The sequence below is a fragment of the Vanessa atalanta genome, chromosome 3 (genome assembly GCF_905147765.1).
Source record: "Vanessa atalanta chromosome 3, ilVanAtal1.2, whole genome shotgun sequence".
Classification (NCBI taxonomy): Eukaryota; Metazoa; Arthropoda; class Insecta; order Lepidoptera; family Nymphalidae; genus Vanessa; species Vanessa atalanta.
The window spans coordinates 807,715-825,608 of NC_061873.1; the positions used below are offsets into that span (position 1 = coordinate 807,715).

At 33.1% G+C, this 17,894-nt stretch overlaps 1 protein-coding gene across 2 annotated transcripts in view; it reads right to left on the reverse strand.

Moving 5' to 3' along the window:
* Window positions 1-17,894, reverse strand: part of LOC125076841 (long-chain-fatty-acid--CoA ligase 4) — a 51,575-nt gene that overhangs the window by 28,473 nt on the left and 5,208 nt on the right. Inside the window, exon 1 of one of the 2 annotated variants that reach the window (XM_047688546.1) lies at window positions 15,635-15,762. The exons of the other annotated variant lie outside the window; for it this stretch is intronic. The gene's annotated coding sequence lies outside the window, so the exon portion shown is untranslated. Of the gene's footprint in view, window positions 1-15,634; window positions 15,763-17,894 lie in introns of those variants that run through there. 2 annotated transcript variants of the gene reach the window in all.

Below are 17,894 nucleotides of genomic sequence, written 5' to 3' on the forward strand. Positions count from 1 at the left end.
AGTATAACATTGAAATGTTAAGGATTTAAATGTCTAATTTTTAAAATATTCCAGTGGGAAATAACTAAAAAACAGTGTGTACATAACATATAAATAGCAAAAATTATGTAACATTTAGTACCGTTAATATATCGCACACACTTAGTACTCAAACGAATCGTAACATGTCTACACATCAATGATGATCGTGTTTGGCATATTAATCATAACGCACAGGTCGATGGCATTGATGCGCCAGAAGACGCTTTCCCCGCCCGGACGCGCCCCCGCGCTAATTATAGCAACGAGTCTACAAGTCGCACTCCGTGAGTACTACTCGTGTGCGAGGCACGAGTAACGGGTCGTGTAGTGACCGAGGAGTACGAGCTATAAGTCAAAACTGAATCTATGCTCTAGTACTATAGAAAAATGTAAACCACATTTTGTCTTTGTTGAATCGTTTTAAAGTAATCAATTTATTTGTGACGGCAAAAGGCACATCTATACCAATATTATAAATGCGAGACTAACTCACTCAAGAGTCTCAACTTTTCCAAGTTGAAACCACTGATCTAAATTTGATGAAATTTTGTATGAAGCTGTTTTACACCCCAAGGAAGGACATAGGCTTTTTATGCCTAACGCCTTACGACCGATCCCTAAAACATGAACAAAATCGCAGGCGACAACTAGTGTTATATAAAGAAAAAAGTGAGTGGTATTGATATTGGTCCTTTCAGCACCATCTCACAGAAATATGTCTGAGGGTAAAATTTCAAGGTCAAATTTGAGTACAACATGGTTTGTAACTCTTGAGTGACACGTGGAGTGAGTATATAGTACCGCTTTATATAACAACGGTAAATAGTAAAGTATACGACCGAATTGAAAACCGAACCTTTTCTTAATAACGGTTATTATTTTACTATGAATGTATACCGAGTACCCAAGATAAATGTTATCATCGAAAATCAAGTGTTGTGATAACACAGATCGAGTGGAACGACCTTAATAAACGATTACATTCAAAGATGAAAGATAAACTCTTATCAACTTTGTCTACATTTGTGCGCGACGATTGGGAATAAAACAAAAATCTGTTTTTGCCGTGGCCATCATGTCCGTCTTCATATAAAATAAAATTAGCTTAAACACTTAGCCGACATAAAGGCCCTTATTCTACCCGTGATGATACGAGTTTTAAAATAAAATTATCGAGAGTAAGTAAAATGTCTAGAAAAAAAAACTACGAATGATATCGATCTCAAGAGATACTAGTTCTAATAAATTGTAATTTCATTAGTTTAAGATGACAAAATAAAATCACGTTTTACAATAATTCTCCAACAAATATATTTTTCAATAACTTCCAATCATCTCATTATTATTCGTGACTGAACGATCTTTTTTAAAAAAAAGAAGTATGTATATGCATTTGTGCCAGTCTTAAATAGTGTGCCAAATAAAATAGTATTAATTAAAGTTTAACAAATTATTAAACAAGTGATTATAACAATAATTTTATAAGTACATAATAATGTAAAATAAATAGTTTCGATTATAATCATTATATGTAATAATGTGATATAATTAAATATGTCATCCTATGACGTAACACCGTATTGGAGGCCAGGGCTACTCGCTAACAAAATACAAAGTTAGTTATTAGTCTGTTTTCCTTCGGATATTTACACAGCTACGGGGACGATCAACGTGACTCGCATAGGAATGAAGCGGCTCAGGTTATTACTATCAGATTTTTCGGAAGAAACCCTCGCAACTGCTGACAGAAAGAACTTGAAGCGCTTATTTTTCTAAAAATTCCAACTTATAGAAATGAATACTCTAGCTGTTTCATGACATTGCTGATAAAGCAGGTGAATAGTGCCCGTCGCATCGTATCAGGCACATGCACAAGGGATGATTTCCTTCCCCATTTTATTTCCCGTGGTTGAAGAAAAGCCACTTTCTATGGGCGATGGTGACAATACACTATCAGATGGCCCATTTGTACAACCGCCTTAAAATGAAGACTCAGAAATATTCAGATCTGAGTCAATACTAATTACAGTGCACGGATGGCCACACGATTAGCGAAAGAAGTAGTGGTTTGGTATTCCCATTGCTAATAGAAGTTGTCATTATTGATAGATAAGAAAACGAAATGTTAGTTTCTTAGAGATTTTACTTCAACGTTTATTTTAATAAGGTTTAAATACCTACTTCTAATATTAAATGCATTCGCATTACTTCGCCATCGCAATTTATATTTTATTTAATTGATCTAATTTTATACAAAATATACAAAAAAGGTCAATATATTATGTATATTTACTAAAAAAAACTTAGTCTTATCTCTTTAACGATCTTTTTTATCTCACTTAACTAAAGTAAAAATAAAACATTCAATAGAGTAAATAACCTTTGCACGTGATACGTGTTCTTGCATTGAGTTCAATTTGATTTATTCTCTTGGAATTTCTGCGAGTAGCTAGCACCCACTTATCACATATTCTACCAAACAGCAATACTTAGTTTTGTTTTTTTTTTTTTTATTGCATTGGTTGGCGGGCGAGCATATGGGCCACCTGATGGTAAGTGGTCACCACCGCCCATAGACAAAGGCGCTGTAAGAAATATTAACCATTCCTTACATCACCTATGCGCCACCAACCTTGGGAACTAAGATGTTATGTCCCTTGTGCCTGTGATTACACTGGCTCAATCACCCTTCTAGCCGGAACACAACAATACAGAGTACTGTTATTTGGCGGTAGAATATCTGATGAGTGGGTGGTACCTACCCAGACACAAAGCCCTACCACCAAGTTCCAGTTTGAACGGCCAATGAGTCAGTGTAACTACAGGCACAAGGGTGTAACATCTTATTTCCCAAAATTGGTGACGCATTGCTATAAGGGGTGGTTCATATCTCAAAGCAAATAGAAAATACGTCATGTGTTCGTGCCTAAATAGAATTAAAGTTAAAAGCAATATAGAATAACTGAACTTAGTATTTTACAAATTGTACCCTCAGACTAAATAACATCCGACTTCCTTCCGACCTAACCCTGTTATGAGCTCTCGGTTACTTAAACTGGGTCACTTCCACTAGCCATAAAACATCAAGCAAATTACTTTTTCATGAAAAAAAAAGTGTCTCTATGTCATAAGAGATCCATCCAAAGAATACTATCCAAATTATATAAAAACATTGTATGTATACATGAATGTTTTGGTCTTGTAAATCATTGAATGAATATGAATGAAACTCGGTGAGATGTTTACTTAGTCATATCAGGTAAATTGTTTTGAATGATACAGCAGAAACGAATGGTTTTTACGTAATAACAGTTAATAAATATCAGGAAAACATGAACCAGTACGTATCAGTTCTGGGCCAGAGTCACGTTCGCTGTTCGTCATCCGATGCCACTTACCGTTGTGTTAGAGGACAAAGGTCAAAGGTTAATACAACAAGGTAAATATAAAGAACACACTCTGTATGAATTTGAAACTTTGAGTTAATTTTGCCAATTAATAAATTTAAATTTTAATGGCAAAAAACACGAATAAATCACGTTAATCTAGTCTATACAAGATAATATAGAACAAATAATATTTTTTTATTTTATTTATCTTTTTTGGATCATTGTGGACATGTACTGCTACAAATTCTACCACAAAAATCAACTTTGTATATAAATTATATCTATTGCTCATTGTAAAGTAAGCTTTTCTTTGAGTAATAAAGTTCTATAACCTGAAATAAAAGAGTTCAATTGTATATACTATATAATGACATTTCAGAAACAGACATACTAAGTTTTTTGCCAATTTCCGTTGTTTGTATCTTTCGTTGCTCATCAGTGTTCAATTGAATCCTGTTATATAGAGAAAAATAAGTTGAATGTAAGAACTTGAATGTAGTAGATTATGCTAAAATTACCCGCGACGAGAAGCAGTTGAATACTTTGTTTTACAATTGAAATGATATCCAGTGACGTATGTTATATAAGAACAGCGTACTTAAATTACTCCAGTTCTTCAGTCTTTATTCATTCGATTACAATAAAATATTTCGTACTTGCTAAAAAATTTAATAATGAGTACGTTTTTTCTTTTTTAATTATAAGTAGAAATTATTGAAGGTTGTATTGTACACAACAGCTCAATAAAATAAAGAGAAAAAATCATCTTATTTTCGTACGTGAAAAAGTCACGAGTGAGTTGTTTATTGAAATAGTCTTTGTTCTCGGAGTAAGCGGGTGTGACATATTTTCAATTCTTTACATACAAAAAGAAATATTATCCTTCAAGATAATTAATCTAGACTAGAAAAACGATATTCTGACATTAACATCATTATATAATATTTGACGAACAAAATAATCAGAATTGTTTGTAAAATAACTGTATTGTATTTTATACAAATAAGACACTATAGTTGGATTGGCAATCTTGACCTATTAAAGTATTATGTATGAATACAGGTTGAATAATTAGATTTATATCGAAACAGAACTGGTTCTCATTTTATACTTGGTTGGAACTAACACTTGGTGGTAGGGCTTTGTGCAAGCCCGTCTGTGTAGGTAACACCCATTCATCGAATATTCTACCACTAACAGCAATATTTGGTACTGTTGTGTTAAACATATACATCAGGTATCAGGTAGTCTGATTGCCAGTCTGGCTACCTACACCAAAAAGACAGCTCATACCCGAAGATTAAAGGATATTTATATAAAAGTGTATTTTCAACTATAGCACGGACCATGTACGAACTATTGTCGTGATACAATAGAATTTCTCGAACATGTTATAAGAGATGTGGAAACTATCAAAACGTTTGTAACACTATATTTTTTTAAGTCACAAGTTCAAATATTCTCACCTACGTGTTTTTCAAGTAAATAAATCAACAGACCTTAAAAATAGCTGGAATAACGTTTTAATATAATACGGGTTATTTTAAAATAAACTAAATTCATTGTATGCACCTACACGTTTCAAGTTGATTTTTTGTTTATGGCATTGGTTAGCGGACGAGGCCACCTGATGGTAAGTAGTCACCACCGCCCATGGACAAAGGCGCTGTAAGAAATGTTAACCATTCCTTACATCACCTATGCGCCACCAACCTTGGGAACTAAGATTGTTTGTGCCTGTGTACACTGGCTCTGATGAGTGGGTGGTACCTACCCAGACGGGCTTGCACAAAGCCCTACCACCAAGTAAATTTTCAATAAAAAAAATTCCCTCACTTAATAATAGCAATATCATATTGGACATTACGTTTGAAACGAGTAGTTAGAAGTAAAACTGAAATCGAGAAGAATTAAAAACAATTAGTACATCAGTAAGCGAGGTCGCTAATGTTAATTTCATTACAGAAACGACACTTCTCATTGCCACGTTCATATTTATTTAGTCACGTTCCAGTATCACAAGAAACACGAGGAAACAGTAATATTTACGTACATATTCCTATCTGATGGTTTAAAAAGACTAATTTAAGTTGAAAAACGAAGTGCTTGTTTCGTAAGTCTTTTAAGATTCGAGTTTACTAACTTAAATAATTCTTGGTTGCAGCTCTTGAATTACTTTCCCTGGGAAGTAAAAAGCACGTAAGAAGAAGCACGTACGTTACGTGAAAATCCATCCATCCATCCTATGTCTATCGGTGTCCCTACGTAGTCAGTGTCAGCAGCTAACTGTCGTTTAATGAAATATATATATATATTTTCAATACATCGTAATTATTTGCTTGACATTTAAATATCTGTAAGCTGAATTCAATTATTATGTAACAATAAACGGCTTACGTAAAGTTCTGAAGAGTAGTTATCGCGTTATGAAAGCGAAATACTCGTATTCTGTACAGTCATTATAATTATTTTACAACGACAGCAGATTGCCATTGAGACATAATACAATGTTGCTTTAATATCTAAAGGTGAATCGCATTAAAATGCAGTATTAGACGCAGACACAGATGTTTGCGACAGCATTAACCTGAACTTTGGACATGACATTTCACTTGAGTTATATTTTTTACAATATAATTAAAACATTTGTTACAACATTTACAAACAAGAACTCTATTGGATTAATTGGGTTTACGCAGCAATTAAATTTAAACGAACTCTTAGACATAGCAAAATATAAAAAAAATAACTGTATACTCGGCTTATAATTAACGACCATCTATAAAAAAAAATTATCATTAAATTAGATAAGTACAGACCTACAGACAAACAATGCGGTACGAAGTCCATACGGGCAATTGTCGCAGCGCGGCCGCACGGGACCGCCGGATGACTTCACACAGAGGAATTGATCTTGAAACGAAAACACGGACTTTGGACCCGGAGCGAATGTCAACGGTAGTACGCTATTGATAAAACACAGTCATTCAGACTTCTTTGTATTGTGTTACTGAAACACGCTGTTTATTCGTTTAGCTCTTCAGAACATAATAGCTTTGCGTAATGCGTTACTGTTAATTCAAAAGGTCAACAGTAGAAATTCTTGTTATTATATTTTTAATTAATAAATTTTAGTAATACATACTTTAGAGATCAAGTGAATCATTGATTACCATGGAAACAGAAGAGGGGCAAATATAAACATAATATTAATAAAACAATGAAGATACTAGCTATAGTAACTAGCTACTCGTCTCAGCTTCACATGGGTACAATGAGTGCCGATATACAATTTTTAGATTGAAGACTAAAACAAAAATTCTTTGCTTCCCGGCTAGGAAATTTCAAATTTTCGGCTTTTCTTTACTGTAATATGCATGTATATAAACCTAGCCCTTGATTCACTCTGTTCATTGACGAACCAACAACAATTCGCAGGACCAACGGCTTCGCAACCAACATTGTTTAAAGCATACACGTATCAATATTAGATAATAGCGTTTCACCGTAAGTCGTTTTTCAATCACAAGTGAGATACGAAATGAGTGCTGAGTATTTACTGTTGTAGACTCTCATAATTTGAGGTCTTGAAAAACATGAATATCTGAGTTTTTTTTTAAATATCAACAATTTTTTTACCTTTTTTTTAGCGGTAATATTGCTCGCATTTCGCAGCAACTCGCTCCATTGGCCCTGTTCCAAAATCATGTTCTAGTTCCGTTGTTATAATTTGTTACACATAATCTTTATTTTGTCCCTAGTTCTGTAGTAAAAACTGAACATTTAACTCGCGACTGTTAACAATGATTTTTAACATGACAGTTTATAATGTTTACTTGGTGGGAGAGCTTTGTGTGAGATTAACTGTGTAGGTACCATTCACTTATCACATTTTCTACCACCAAACAGAAATATTCACTATTGTTCTGTTCCGGTATGAAGAGTGAGTGAGCCGCATTGATATAGTATTACTTACAGCGTCAATGTTTACGATCTGCAATACTATTTATAAAAAAAAGTTGTAGAAAAAGTTTGTAGAGTTTGATTTATTGAATTAATCATTTGAAAATTCTGTTTATTCAATAACATATTAAGGGGTGTCATCCCTGTTTTTAAAATCAATAACCACAAGGACAAGTTGATAAAATAATCAGTACAGCGTTGATGAAAACAAAACTAAATGCCTATATGATTGATACATTTCAAGTCTAATGGACTGTGTTTGATATCACTACATACCATATGGCGTTAATTTTAAAAAGAGGATTCTAGGTAATTGCTATTTATTGTCGACACCAGCATATAACAATGTGCCCATGAGATTATTCTACAGGATAAATAAAAATAATAACTTCAAAGCCTAGAAAGATTAAACTAAACACCTTAATATCTCATCTAAATATTTGCATTTGAAGTGCCATTTGTCAAAAGAACCATTGAACTCTAATTTAACTAAGTGAAAATATAGTAATTTTAAATATATATATATGTATTCTTACAAGCACATAGTTGAAAAATTCACGATTAAAGTATACAATCCTTAATCAGTTACAACTCATTGAGCTTTCAGAATTTAGAACTGCCTTTAAACAAATCTACGCAGACAACGAAGACCCAATTAAATAACAATTAATATAAATTATTAACAATTCTGTGTAATTATTGTATCGCACTTCAGAATGGACTTTTGAAATAATTTTAAATGGACCAAAACGATTAAACTCCGATTTATAGTTGGACTTTGTAGTACAAGTGAGTGTGTATGTAATTGGGACAGCGCCACGACGTTGGTAAATGATTGATAAAATTTATATTGTCATAATTATTATTTTAATACTTTAATCGATTGATAGCGCATATAATTTAATAATCGATTTGCAAGGTCATGGCAACTGAGTTCTGCTGTCGTTACGTTTTCGGTCTGTCGGTATATTTTTTATGAAACCGATTGCAAACGAGTAGGCGGCTCATTTCATGGAAAGTGACAACCACCGCCCGTGGACCTACAAAGCCGGCGAGTCTTGCAAGTACGTTGCCGGCCTCTTAACGAAAAAGTAGCCTTTCTTGAAAATTCCTAAGTCGTATCGGTTCGGAAAAACCGACGGCGAAAGCTGGTTCCACAGAGAGGTTTTGCAAGGCAAAAAATGTTGTGGATTTACGGATATGTAGGTGGTACGGATGAATTTTGGAATTCGACGAATTTCGCAATGTCCGAAGGTTAAATTCAGCGCCCGGGATTAATCCAAACATTTCTTGGAACAATCCCCGTGAAAATGCAAACTTTACCAGCACCCTAGATCTAATTTTTACAGAAAATTAAATACCTACAAAATAGTAGTTAAAAAATCCATAAATCCGTGTCATTGATGCCAATTTTATTAGTAATATCGTAAAAATGCCTGAAAAAAAAATACTACATAATATGTACATCCAAATGTCAACTATTCGTAAACATCTTATCTAATATTAATATCATTAATATCACGACAATAACTAATCTGATGATAATTAAATTAGGTCTGAATTACAAATTAAAAATTATAAAAAAAAAATCTAATGAGAATATAATCAAAAACTCATGTTCAAAGTCTTCGTGGTCAAGTAACAATGATAAATTTTGTTACAAATATAGATATTTATTGAAAAACAAGTGTATAATTATCACCATCCTCCACTCATCGCTTGAACCGCGGGCTATCGGGCGCATATCGACGCATGTCAATCGCGTCTGATAACCCCTAATTGATAGACTACCTCTATACTGTTAGGACGTCTTGTTTGACATTCGCCCTTTTCTAATTACTGTTTAGTCTCACTCGATCCATGTAAACAGCAGTTGCTATTCTGTAAAATCACTTAATAACTAACGCTGTTTTGATGCGTCCCTTAAACGATATAATTATTACACTTAATTTGTCAATGACATTTCTCGATCGTATTCTGCGTTTAGTTTCGTGTTTATTCATACAGAATAGATTTATTTACTTGTAATTCACTATTTTAATTCTGTATTGACTCTTTTGTTAGCGACTTTGCTCCCTTAGCTAAATATATATCTTAATATATTTATCACCTAGTCACTAAGGCGCTGCATTTTAATTAATATGTTATATAACACGTTGCAATCATAAGACATACCGAACCTATTAATAACGTTATCTAGTCCACATTTTTCTTGATTTCAGAATTACTTGATCACTAAGCGAACTATGGGATGTAAAGATTATCTGATAACATTACGAAATGTATATTATAAATATTTATGATTTGCCTGAAATCTAGTACTGACCAGTGATTTATAAGACGTGAAACCGTAACGAACAAACAAACTTTGCTTAAACATTATATGTACGTATTCTATATTGTGTACTAATAATAGTTCTTGAACACTATTCCTCTTAACTACTTATATACTTTAATTTTAATTCGAAATTTCCGATAACAGTTTCGCCGATGTTCGAAACACAATAAATATCATAGACTATTCGAGCTTTCGACCAATGATATTGCGTGAATTCGATGTCAAATGTTTATTAGGATTTTGCCCTTGTGGTTGGAATAGACTAAAATTTGTATGGGAGCTTTTCGAACTACCTATTTTGGCAGTGACTCAGACGTTGTAGTTCATAAGCCTTTTAATGAAAGTATCTAATCGAATTATTTTTCACTTTTTAGAACATGGTCTGTTATTTTTGAAGCGGGTATCATTTTTATTTTTTTATATAAGGATCCTTACGTATGTAAGAGAAAACTAAGGCTAATGATTAAATAAGAATATATAATTTTACTTTTTATAGATAGTGCTGTTAATGAAGAAAATATTTAAAAATAATCAGAATTTATGTTAATTTTTAGATACAAATAAAAATCAATTACCGTTACATTTATAGCACTTTTGTCGTTCCATTCAGTCGTTCTTTAAAAAAGATACATATATCATTGAACATTTACGTCATGAACTGAAGAAGCAATACAGGGCCACGCCATTGACGCATTTGAATGATGGAATTTCTCGCTGTATGTTATGTTTAGCTCGACCCAGGGGGGTATATTAACTTTCAAAACAAACATCGTATTCATCGTCAACATGCACACGATCACAATTATTAATCTATAAGATTTATTCACTTATTACGTGTATATTTTCATAGAAGACTACACACTTTAATACTCTACATATAATCCGTACATTACATACATTGTAATATTTTAAATAAACCTAACAGAACATCTCTTTAAGGTTCGACTGCTGGGCAAAGGCATTCTCTACTATTGAGAAGGCTCAGGCTTATTCCACCATGCTGCTCTAAGGCGGATTTCCCTCGACACTACATGGGTTTCATCATGGTGTTTTCTTTTAATATCACAAGTTAAGCACATAAAAATTTAGTGGTCTTTCCCGGTGTTAAGAATGTCTGTATGAGCGGATGTGACCTCGTACTCATTAATTGTCCTTCAAATACAAATAAATATATATATTAATAGAAGTTTGCATAAGGGACATGCTAAACAAAAACGCTTAGGGAATTTTTCTTATATTCATTAATAATCGTATTTCGATATCAATTAAAGAAATAAAATTAATGTTATAACATTCATAGTAATTACTGAATATATGGAGCGGAAAGCCATCAAGCAGTTAATTTGTACCACGAAAAATATATTAACTTCATGAATACAGAACGTATTATAATTTTTCATATTAGTATAAAATTATAAACAATTAGAAGTATAAAATAAACAAGTCTAGACACTTTTTCACTCGCGCAGAAAGTTTGGTGGGCTTGGGTTTGGGCTTTTATTTTCTATTACTAGATAAACCGCCCCGGCTTTGCTTGGGTAGAAAATGGGTACATAAAACCTTTACATCGTAACACACACAGCAGACAGACGCGGTGATATGACGATAGCTGGTAGTAATTCGTAATCTCTGAAAATGTCAACAAATACCGTACTAATAATAATACAGCCTTGCTACTAACAGACGGATAATCATCTTACTATATCAGATAATTACAATCATTAAAATTTATATGAAGTATTTTAAGTATTAGTAGGTGAGCTGGCTGTTAGCTGCTACGCCCACATAGAATATGACATTTTTCATTAATCGGCCTTTCATTCAAAACGACTTTTTAAATCTTTAGATAAGTACGTTCTAACATATAAACGCTCGCGGCTTCATCAACTGGGACATATATAGGTCATAAATTTTAGACATAAGAATTAGTCTATGTTCTATCATAGGGTTGAAATTTGCTCCGTACCAAAATTTGTCAAATTCGTTTCAGTGGTTTAGCATGAAAGCGTAACTAACAGACAAACAGAGTTTCTTACGCGTTTATAACATTAGTATAGATTATGTATAAAAATTTCTTTGTTTGCCACATAAATAAATAATGCTTCATATTATAAAGACTCAAGAATTTCATCAACAACAACAAATAGATAGATAATTATTCTGACTGAGAAAAACAAAAGACGTCGGTACAAAATGTAATCGACCATCTTGAAACAAAATTTATTTACGTACCTATGTATTTCACTCGGTAACGTGTATTGTTACCGCTCCTTTTGACATCACTGTTTAACGAATTCCTAAGAATTAAACGTCTGGTAAATTTGATTTCCCTACTTGCAAATATATAATTTGAATTTGATTTAATCTGTTCGCCTGTACAATGTATTGCGGATTCATTTCCTGCGTCCGATGTTGAGGTCAATTGGACCTTGCTGACCTAACTTCCAGGGACAAAGTTCGTAATTACCTCTGCTATAATTGACGAGCTTTATTTTTTTTTATTTTATAAATAAATGATTGTTTAATGACAAGCTAGCGTAAACTGACGTAACTTAAATGAATAAAAACGCCTATTTAGTTACGTCGTCAGCGTCTAACGATTAAATAAAGAACTAGACAAAGCCGGTTAAAACTAGACTTTGATAAAAGAAATAACTTTGCATAATGTTTTATTAATGTAGTTTAGTAGGTTAAACTTTAGTCGAATTAGCTTGTATGTAAAAAATAATACATAAATCGAATTAGAATTAAGATATGCTCATGCTATGATAACGTTTCTTGTGCCTTGTACTAAGTTTCCATACACACAGCGGAACTCCATATCCTAGAATAGGGACTTAGGCCCCGTTCTCACCGATGGAAGGACCGTCTGTTCATACGGAAGACGACGACGACTCTGATCAGTTTTCGTTCAGCCTTAGTATACGGTGGACTACGACGAGTGTTGTGAGTACTGATATTTTTTGTCCCGCAAGACAACTGGTTTTTCAACAAGTGATATCAAAGCGCCAGCTCCAACGTCTATTTTGCGCGAGCGCAGAAGCCGAAATTATGTTTGCGTGGTGACCTGCGGGAACCTCGGGGTAGAAGAAAGATAGCAGATTCGTTCATACTATATTCAATTCGGGCGTTTAGACAGCTCGCAGTGGTTAAACGTCCGTCTAAACTCCCTGATCCGTTCCTTTTACGGATCCATCTAAATGTTACATAAATTGTACTGCCACTTTTAAAACTGGCTCACAAAAGTTTAACCGAATATATTCTGACGATCAGACCGAAAGCTAATTTTAAAACCGAATTTTAGATTATAATTCTATAAATAAAAACATTCAATTTACTATGGAATTAGAGGCAAATAATTCTTTAGCTTTTCTTGACATCCTTATTATCAGGAATCCTGACAATACATTAAGTCACACAGTTTATAGGAAACCTACACACACCAATAAATACCTCAATGGTGACTCGCACCACCACCCTAGTCAGTTAGCTACCGTTGGCAAATCTTTGTTTCAGAGAGCCCACCATCTCTGCGATGCTGAACACCTGGAGGACGAGCTACTTCAGGTCAAGCTTGCACTCCACCAGAACAAGCTGCCCGTGCCTCCCCAGCATCGCAGAAGCCGTATCAAGCCACCCACAGTTGAGCGACAACCTGCATTTCTACCATATGTGAAGGGAGTTACAGACAGGATTGGCAATATCTTGAAGCGAGCTTCGATTAAAACCATTTACAAGCCTCATAAGAAAGTGAGCCAGTTCTTGAGACCTATCAAGAGTAATATCCCTTTACAAACTGCGGGAGTATATAAGCTCGAATGTGAGTGTGGTTTATCTTACATAGGCCAAACAAAGAGAAGTATCGGTACTAGGGTCAAGGAACATATAGGAGATGTCAAAAATAGGCGTTCTTCAAAGTCTGTAGTCTGTGAACATGCTCTGGATAAACCTAACCATTTTATTCGATTTGATAAACCACAGATCCTCGCTAGAGAACACAGATTCATTCCTAGAATGATACGCGAGGCTATTGAAATTCAAAAACATCCGAACTTCAATAGAGAAGATGGTTGGAGACTTTCTAACACTTGGGATCCACTTATTAAAAATTTAAAATCCCAAATCCAACAGACTGCAAGACCTAAAGATACAGTTAGTGCCTTCTGCGTGCAACCGGAACGCTACTCAAGATACCAATTAAGAAATCGTTGGCGGTAGTTGTAAATAATATTTCTTTTTAATTCGAACAGACAAATGTCACCTTAGTCTGCCCGTGACCACGAACACTGCAAAGTGCTCGAAACGTCGGGATGTTAAAATAATTAATATACGCGATTAAATCCGTTAAAAACTAGTTTTATTTCAATGGGATATTCCATTGGAGAAAATATTGTCACTTTAGTCCTAAACTTATAAACAGTAGCCGACATTTGAAAAATCTTTAACATCTGTCTTTACCTCATTAACATAAACCTAAATACCGATCTCCATATTTATTACATAAGAAATGACGAATTTCCATTTATACTTTCATCTCTATTTTAGCTCCTTAGAAGTTTAATTGTCAGTAAATCCTCTGTTAGGAATTACCTACGTTCTTCGTGTCGGACATAAATTTTAAAATTTTAATAAGTAGGTACCTATTTTTTACTTTCTTATTTATTATTGAGTTGGTACGCCACTCGGTTTTACCCACGTCACTGGCGTCAATACATTGTATATCAACCGCTACGATTAGCGTGACGTTACAAAGGGTTAAATACATTTTTCAAAAAAAAAAAAATACACAGATATTTTTTAAATCAGCTCGCTAGATTCTAAATTTAGCGCATTTAAAAAACATTATATTTGTATAGGTAGATAACGGTTACTTTATCATTTGAAAAAAGCAGTGTATATATTTAAAAATAAAATTTGATTACTTGATGAATAACAGACACAAGGATCATAAAATTTTAAGTATCATGGTTAGCATGACAGCGCATCGATGAAAGAAATCGTTTGTTGGTATACACATACAAAACCAACGTCTATGAACTTTGACGAATTACCGTTGCCTTTCTTTGGTAAACAATTTAAAAAAAGCATATTATTTTTACAATTTAAAATTTGAACTTAGCCATAAGTTCTACTAATCAAAACAAGATTCGATATTCGAAGTTTAAATAAATTTGCACACCAATCAGACTTAACAGAAGGTATTGACCCCGAGACACATGTGAATCATATTATGCGATGTTGTACTATAAATGCCGTTTTATTAAACTGGACTTTTTGGGTAGTAAGAATGTGTCGTGTCGCGGAACCAGAAACAAGACTTAAAAAAGTAAATTATTACAAAATAACAAATAACCTGTGTATATACCTTTTTTTTGATTTACTAGCCTCTTATGTTAAAACATAAAGATTCTTGTCAATTTAAATTAAAAATAATGTCCATTTTGCTTTGTATAATAAATAAAAAGCAACATTTTCCCTCCCAATTACACTTAGGAGACAGACTTCGACAAATGTAGCTGAAGAGCTATCTTCGTATTCATTTAAATATTAAAATAATATTTATATTCCTTGTTATAGTTCTGGGATTCACTTACGTTTATAAATACATCACTTCTTTAAATTGCGACATTATCGATGATTTAATTATAATCACTAATCTATCGATGTTTAACGTCTAATAGTAATTAGTAATTACCTTATGTAGTACACACGTATATAATTTTTTTTTCTATTTATTTGCAAAGGCCACAAGGATGCAATTGTCTTAATAAATAATAATATTTTCTGTACTGTTTAAATGTGTATTTAGGATAGTAAAAAAATTAACTACGTAATTTCAAAGAATAGTACTAAACAATAAAAAAGTAACGCGCCATTTAAACTTTGCACCTCACGTGTTCGCGTTACGAAACCATCGACTTACCTATAAAAACTCGAGAGTTACTGAACTGTCACTTATCACAGCCACTATGTAAAAATAATAGTAAACAAAAAAATATATATGTTTAAATGACGGTGGTAAATGCGAGCGTCCAACGCGACGCTCGATCGGAAACTGAATTCGAAATTCAAACGTCGCCGGTCGCGGTTCCCGCCACTCGTGACCGTGATCCGAACGTCTGCAGGGCTGCCATGTCATCACAAAATCATACGATTTCTCAGATTGTCGACTAGACAGTTCGTCTGGTGATGCATCATACCGTATCTTTCTCTTGAGATCAGATTTCGAACTTTCATTTTCTTCGTCTTGCATTAGCATTAACTAATCTATTTCTGAAAATGACGCTGCAAGTAACTTGCTAAAAGTAATTTATTTTTTAAATTGTGCAAATTCAAGGTTTGTGATGATAATAAATTATTGACAGCCCTATTTACTGGCATCTCGTAGATAGTACCGCTTAAGCCGGTCTATTTACTAAAGAATAAACGCGAAGTCGACTTTATTTGCGCATGATCAGTTAAGCACAAAGATAATGTTTTGAAGTCTAAGAAGAACGGGTGCTATGTAAACCTATATACAGAAAGTAGCTCACAAACAAGCATATAAATATGTTTAATAATAATAAAAATATTCCAGAAATAATTATAAAGCACATCATCCTTCAGTCATTGACGTAGTTAAAAAAATATATACTTAAAGGGAAAGCCCGCATAGTCAGCCCTGTTTTCCCCGAGAAACGCACAAGCATAAATAGAACGCTCCCAGTGCACTTGCACTCTGTTGACCGCGTCATGGCATTTGGAGCGAGATTCGAATATCGAACAAGTACCACATTAAACTGATTATGGTAGGTTATGGACAAAAATAAAATATTTAAACTTCGAACAAGACTGATGTTCAAATTTTTTTTTAGTACTTACACTCTGGCAATGGAAGTAATATTTATTTTAGTTTAAATTAATGAAATATAATTAATTATTTCATATGCTTTAATAGGCATTAAAAAGGCATAAGAAGTGGATCAAGGAGAAAACAACAATGCAATAAATATCAATGTAGGTATTCAGGTGTAGTATATTGCAATTCCAATACTTTGTCTTCATACAATCGATTCGAATCCTCTTTGTTCGTAACGCAAACTCAAAGTAATACAAACTCAATAAAAGTCTCATTGGATTTTGTGGTTAAATTATTTATAAATAATATAATGATAAACACTAAAAACATTAAACATTTTCTTAAACTTTAAGTACGGTCATGGTTTCAGCGTTTCTATAATATATCAACTTGTGTTATTTAAATACATTTTTACTATTTCGATACTAAATAATATATAAGCTGCAAAAATAAACAAACTTACATTCCATGAAAAAACATTTAGGTATAAATATGTACTTAATGCAAACATTATTCTTGTAAATACATTACATTAAAATAATTGCACATATTTTTGGCAAAACGCCTAGATGTTACATACCGTGACGTAATATTTAATAATTGATGACGTATACGAAGGGCTAATGAACTATCAAATGTCCGTCGAATTACTGCCAAATCCATCGGTACACATTTCTATGGTAAATTATATTTATATTGAAAAATCTAGAATAATTTTTTTTATTGACATAATAATAATTTGACATCCAAAATAATGTTTATTTTAGTGTTCGGTTTTTTTAAAATAGCTCTTTGCCGATTTTTAACAAATCATATAATTCGTTAATGCTACAAAATACTTTTTTTATTTTATTTAAATATAAACCGATTTTAAGTTTAACTTTAAATTATAATTTAAATATTTACGCTTCACAGTTTACATTTAATTATAGCATTACATTAAACAGCTCACGTTAATTAATTGTGACCGAGTACATTAATTACTCGCCTCAATTGTTATCGAAATAAATATGTCCTAAACTGACCTGTCCTTTTTTTATTGACTAATATTTTTTATTATTTAAAATAGGCAAGCCGATGGCGAAACGGTCACAACCGCTCACAAACATTACACTGTAAGTAATATTAACTATTTCTTACATCGCCACTGTACCATCAACCTTGGGAACTCAGATGTTACGTCCCTTGTGCCTGTTACATTGGTTCACTCACCCTTCAACACAACAATACTACCAAAGAATTATTGTTTGGCGGTAGAAAATGTGATGTATGTGTGATACCTGCAAAAAGCGCTATAGCCAAATAATTTTTGACATTTTCTTAATCGAATAAATCATATTAAGAG